Source organism: Salminus brasiliensis, chromosome 11, assembly GCF_030463535.1.
Source record: "Salminus brasiliensis chromosome 11, fSalBra1.hap2, whole genome shotgun sequence".
In the NCBI taxonomy this organism is placed as follows: domain Eukaryota; kingdom Metazoa; phylum Chordata; class Actinopteri; order Characiformes; family Bryconidae; genus Salminus; species Salminus brasiliensis.
In genome coordinates this window covers 3,773,767-3,780,666 of record NC_132888.1, presented here as the reverse complement: position 1 = coordinate 3,780,666, position 6,900 = coordinate 3,773,767, and positions in this window count along the sequence as shown.

Below are 6,900 nucleotides of genomic sequence, written 5' to 3'. Positions count from 1 at the left end.
TGAAAGGCCACTCTGCTCAACACGCCAGAGGACGTGGTGATATGTGTGATGATTATTCACCTGTTAACTTTACCTCCTCAAACATGAGCTGCACTGTAACTCATTTCCACATGAATTATATATATATATATATATATATATATATATATATATATATATATATATATATATATGTCAAATCCTGAAGTTGTAATATACAGAGATTATGACTATACACTGAGAATATACAGTACTCATTCACTCATTCACTATTCACGACAATGGACTGCCATGGATTCCATGTCTGCTGTCTACTGTAGCTTCTTTCTCTCACTGACCACTAGCTTTATGTTTATTAGGGTTTATTCTAATGTTATATAGAGTTAATTACAGGTAGGCACTTTCACAGACCGCTGACTTTATGTTTATTGGGGTTTATTCTAATGTTATATAGAGTTGATTACAGGTAGACACTCTCACTGACCACATACTTTATGCTTATTAGAGTTTATTCTAGTGTTATATAGAGTTAATTACAGGTAGACACTCTCACTGACTACTGACTTTATGTTTATTTGGGTTTAATTTAATGTTATATAGAGTTTTACAGGTAGACACTCTTACTGACCACTGGCTTTATGTTTATTAGGGTTTATTCTAATGTTATATAGAGTTTTACAGGTAGACACTCTCACTGAACACTGACTTCATGTTTATTTGGGTTTATTCTAATGTTATATAGAGTTAATTACAGGTAGACACTCTCACTGACCTGTGACTTTTTGTTTATTTGGGTTTAATTTAATGTTATATAGAGTTTTACAGGTAGACACTCTCACTGACCACTGACTTTATGTTTATTTGGGTTATTCTAATGTTATATAGAGTTAATTACAGGTAGACACTCTCGCTGAACACTGATTTTATGTTTATTTGGGTTTATTCTAATGTTATATAGAGTTAATTACAGGTAGACACTCTCGCTGAACACTGATTTTATGTTTATTTGGGTTTATTCTAATGTTATATAGAGTTAATTACAGGTAGACACGCAACATTGTCAGTAGAAGGTAGTACCGCATTGCCTCCACTCCTTCTTCCTAGGTAATTTCCAGTTCCAGCTCCTGTTCCAGTTTCTGCTACCCAGGTTATTAGCTAGCTCCTGTTTCTGGGCCTACACCAGGCCCATTCTTGTCCCCATCAAATTTACAGAGTTGCTTTGGTTCTGGCTTTGGTCCATATGTAGCTTCTGTTCCAGTTCCCTGTGTCACTCTGGTTCCAACCACCTGTGCTGATCCTGCTTCCAAGAGGGCTCCAGTTCCTATCCCTGACCATCACAAAGGCATCGTCCTTGTTCATTGGACATTCTATGGACTACTCTTTGCCATGGACATCTTGTCTGCTCCAGCTGTACCTTCCCATGGCCCATCGTCCAACTCTAGCTCCTCCTTGGCTCCACCCACTCGTACACACCTGCAGCCTGTTATACATCCCTCATAAATACGTCCTTGTTTGACTAAGCCGATTGTAAAGTCCCTGCATTGTTTACCTGAGTTCTGTGGTCCTGTTTGTTGATTTTCCTGTTGTTTTGTTATTTGGACTCGGACTATGGATTTTTCTATGCTTTACCAGCCTGACTTAAGGATGATGAGTATTGGTTGAGCCCTAATAAAGCCTTTCAGCAAATGCAGCCCTCCTCAACACCATTTCATTACAGAAGACTTTGCCTACCAAGCCTTTGTGTTAACAAGCAGTCAAGCAGTTGCCTCACCACTGGACCTTTTCTCTCAAGAGCCTTTGACGGTTCTCTGGAAGAGTGTCAGGACTTCATGGATGAATGCAGGCTCTACTTGGCCTACCACTGTGAGTTCTTCTGGTCTGAAGAGGCTAAAGTCACTTTTGTAGCTTCACTGCTTCAAGGACCTGCCTTAGACTGGGGGGCTTACACATGGGTCGTTCAGAGTGATGCCCCTTACCCAATGGCCACCTTCTGGACCTTCTTACTGAAGGAGAAAGCTCTTTCAGAATTATTTCAGGTAGGGCTTTATTACTCCTGGGGGTTTGCTGGTGACACAGCTGAGGGGGAGCTGCCTATGGCTATGGCTTCTGAGTCTCCTGCCCTGGGCTTGGAGGTTCATGACCTTGCTCACGTCTGCTCCCAGTTGTCCAGAGAGCACCGTCACACCATTGCGTGCCATCACTGCCATCAACAACCCCAAGCCGCCTCACCTGGGTGCCTACTACAGCTGAGGCTAACCCTCCAGTCCCAGTTTGCTCCAATCCCTGTTCCAAGGACAGCTCCAGTTCCAGTGCAGTCCAGTGAGGGTTCACGTTCCAGCTCCCTGGCTCCCTCTTGCTACTCTAGCTCCTGTTCCTGAGTCAAGATCCAGGCCAGTTCCAGTTGAGTTCCTCTGGTTCTGCCTTTCTGGGTCACTCCAGTTCCTGCTCCATAGGTCACTCCAGCTCTAAGGGTCACTGTGGCTCCAGCTCCCAATGCCTTTGTTCACTGGACATTCTATGGACTTTCTGCCAGCTCCAGCTGTCCCTTTCATTGGACAGGCTCTCCCTATGTTTGGAGCCATGGGGCTGTTGTCATGATGGCCCACCATAGGGAAGACTTGGTTCTTCTGGGCTCCACCCACTTCCACCACTCTTACACAACTACAGCCTACCTTTCTCATATATACCCTTTTGTTTGACTAAGCCTCTCAGTGTTTATCCAAGTCCTGAGCCGCGTTCCTGTTTGTTTGCTTTGTTTGTTTGTTTTTCTTGCTTTTGATCCTTGTTTTGTCATTTGGACTCTGCTCATGCTTTACTTACGTACCCATATTATTACCACGGCCTTGATTGACCACAATAGCCACTGTGCATGCATAGCTTGCTTCAGCCTATTCATTACAAAACCTATAATTAGAATTAGAATAAACCCAAATACATATAAAGTCAGTGGTCAGTAAGAGTGTCTACCTGTAATTAACTCTATATTACATTAGAATAAACACAAATAAACAAAAGTCAGTGGTCAGTGAGAGTGTCTACCTGTAATCAACTCTATATAACATTAGAATAAACCCAAATAAACATAAAGTCAGTGGTCAGTGAGAGTGTCTACCTGTAATTAACTCTATATAACATTAGAATAAACCCAAATAAACATAAAGTCAGTGGTCAGTGAGAGTGTCTACCTGTAATTAACTCTATATAACATTAGAATAAACCCAAATAAACATAAAGTCAGTGGTCAGTGAGAGTGTCTACCTGTAATTAACTCTATATTACATTAGAATAAACACAAATAAACATAAAGTCAGTGGTCAGTGAGTGTCTACCTGTAATTAATTTTATTTAACATTAGAATAAACCCTAATAAACATAAAGTCAGTGGTCAGTGAGAGTGTCTACCTGTAATTAACTCTATATAACATTAGAATAAACCCAAATACATATAAAGTCAGTGGTCAGGGAGAGTGTCTACCTCTAATTAACTCTATATTACATTAGAATAAACACAAATAAACAAAAGTCAGTGGTCAGTGAGAGTGTCTACCTGTAATTAACTCTATATAACATTAGAATAAACCCAAATAAACATAAAGTCAGTGGTCAATGAGAGTGTCTACCTGTAATTAACTCTATATTACATTAGAATAAACACAAATAAACATAAAGTCAGTGGTCAGTGAGAGTGTCTACCTGTAATTAATTTTATTTAACATTAGAATAAACACAAATAAACAAAAGTCAGTGGTCAGTGAGAGTGTCTACCTGTAATTAACTCTATATAACATTAGAATAAACCCAAATAAACATAAAGTCAGTGGTCAGTGAGAGTGTCTACCTGTAATTAATTTTATTTAACATTAGAATAAACACAAATAAACAAAAGTCAGTGGTCAGTGAGAGTGTCTACCTGTAATTAACTCTATATAACATTAGAATAAACACAAATAAACATAAAGTCAGTGGTCAGTGAGAGTGTCTAACTGTAATTAATTTTATTTAACATTAGAATAAAGTGTTATAAACATAAAGTCAGTGGTCAGGGAGAGTGTCTACCTGTAATTAACTCTATATTACATTAGAATAAACACAAATAAACAAAAGTCAGTGGTCAGTGAGAGTGTCTACCTGTAATTAACTCTATATAACATTACAATAAACCCAAATAAACATAAAGTCAGTGGTCAGTGAGAGTGTCTACCTGTAATTAACTCTATATAACATTAGAATAAACACAAATAAACATAAAGTCAGTGGTCAGTGAGAGTGTCTACCTGTAATTAATTTTATTTAACATTAGAATAAACCCAAATAAACAAAAGTCAGTGGTCAGTGAGAGTGTCTACCTGTAATTAACTCTATATAACATTAGAATAAACACAAATAAACATAAAGTCAGTGGTCAGTGAGAGTGTCTAACTGTAATTAATTTTATTTAACATTAGAATAAAGTGTTATAAACATAAAGTCAGTGGTCAGGGAGAGTGTCTACCTGTAATTAACTCTATATTACATTAGAATAAACACAAATAAACAAAAGTCAGTGGTCAGTGAGAGTGTCTACCTGTAATTAACTCTATATAACATTACAATAAACCCAAATAAACATAAAGTCAGTGGTCAGTGAGAGTGTCTACCTGTAATTAACTCTATATTACATTAGAATAAACACAAATAAACATAAAGTCAGTGGTCAGTGAGAGTGTCTACCTGTAATCAACTCTATATAACATTAGAATAAACCCAAATAAACATAAAGTCAGTGGTCAGTGAGAGTGTCTACCTGTAATTAACTCTATATAACATTAGAATAAACCCAAATAAACATAAAGTCAGTGGTCAGTGAGAGTGTCTACCTGTAATTAACTCTATATAACATTAGAATAACCCAAATAAACATAAAGTCAGTGGTCAGTGAGAGTGTCTATCTGTAATTAACTCTATATAACATTAGAATAAACCCAAATAAACATAAAGCCAGTGGACAGTGAGAGTGTCTAACTGTAATTAATTTTATTTAACATTAGAATAAAGTGTTATAAACATAAAGCCAGTGGACAGTGAGAGTGTCTACCTGTAATTAAATTTATATAACATTAGGATAAGCCCAAATAAATATAGTCAGTGGTCAGTGAGTGTCTACCTATAAAACTCTATATTACATAAGAATAAACCTAAATAAACAAAAGTCAGTGGTCAGTGAGAGTGTCTACCTGTAATTAAGTCTATATAACATTAGAATAAACAGAAAAAGAGAGTCTGACAGATTCCAGTTTCTACGCTCAAAAATGCTAAATGTGTCTAGGAGTAAGAATAAAGAGTTTTTACTTCATTAAAGAAACAATCCTTTCACTTGCCTTCACTTTTAGACTACTCTGCCCACCTCTTTTCTAGGCATGTCTCAGGCCTTGTTGGCAGGTGGGTTTGGAGAAGGTTGCCCTGCTGTTATCATCAAAAATCTAATTCAAGGGACAAAGAACTGCGAGCTCCAAACTCACGCAGTGACCAAAGCCCTGGAGACACTGCCACATGTGCTGCATTGGAAATCAATACAGGGCATATAGGCCTGCTGATGCTCAGACAGGGCTGTTACTTTCGCTGGAGTGCTATGTCGTTAAGCTCTTTTCTTCTGTTGTGCTGTTGCCATCTGACTCCATTCTGACTGCCGCATGTAGCTTGGACTTACAGTGTATTAAATGGACAAAAGTATTGGGACACATGGTCATTCATTGTTTCTTCTGAAATTAAGGGTTTTAAAAAGAGCTTATTCTGCTTTTGTTGCTAAACATAAACTGTCTACTGTTTTAACATGACTTTGGAGGCACATTGCTGTGAGGATTTGATTGCATTCAGTGATGCAATGATGTTGGGGGTATTTATACCCCTCATATAGCCAATAGGTTCCTATTTTATTAGCAGTACTTCCCTACAGGGACTGGACAAGCTGTGTGTGTGCATTTAGGCATCGATGTGTCAGCAATGGGTGTAACGTAAAGTAGCTAAATGCATTCATTGGGTGTCCACAAACATTTGGACACATAGCTAAACCACAACAGCTGTATAACCAGCCGGTTTCAAGACTCCACACTGTTACATTACAAGACTGACTTAATATTTAAACCCCTAAAAAGCTGACATACACCACTTGCATTTTACGGTAGGCGATCTGGTATCCATGCTAGGCTAAAAGCTAACCTAGGCTAGCCTAGCAACATTCCAGATGCTGAGGCCAGTACGCTAGCCTGGCTATCTGGCTCAAATGATATCAGCACAGTAGTAATAATTAATAATAATTACAATAAAATGTAATTACGACGTTATGGTTACAATGCTAACAACACCGTTATGGCCATACTTGCTGTAAACCAGCAAATCACTACAGAGCTCATTATTGCAGATCATTTTTCGTTTTAAATTAATACAAATTATTTTAAAGTATTTAAATCATAAAAATCAATGGAATAAATCCACCTTTCAATTTAATTAATTATCTCAATTTAATAAACAGTTTCCTCATTATAATATACTAAATTACCTTTGAATTGACTAAGCAGTTTTTTAAATAGGCAATGATTCTCTAAATATTATTAATAATATTTCCCGTAATTTCTACAGGGATCCTACACCCTAAATCCTTTCGTTAAAACAACGCAAAGCGAATCTGGGTGAATTTGGGTGAATCGGAAACAATCGGAACCAATCGGAGACAACCGGAACGCATCGCCATTGTCCAGCGAGCGTGGATCGTCAAAAATCGTCAAACATCGGCCGGAATCGGAGTGGCTCGGCCAACTCCGGCAACCCCCTCACATAGCTAGCATCAAACATCGGCCGGAATCGGAGAGGCTCGGCTAACTCCGGCAACCCCCTCACATAGCTAGCATCAAACATCGGCCGGAATCGGAGTGGCTCGGCCAACTC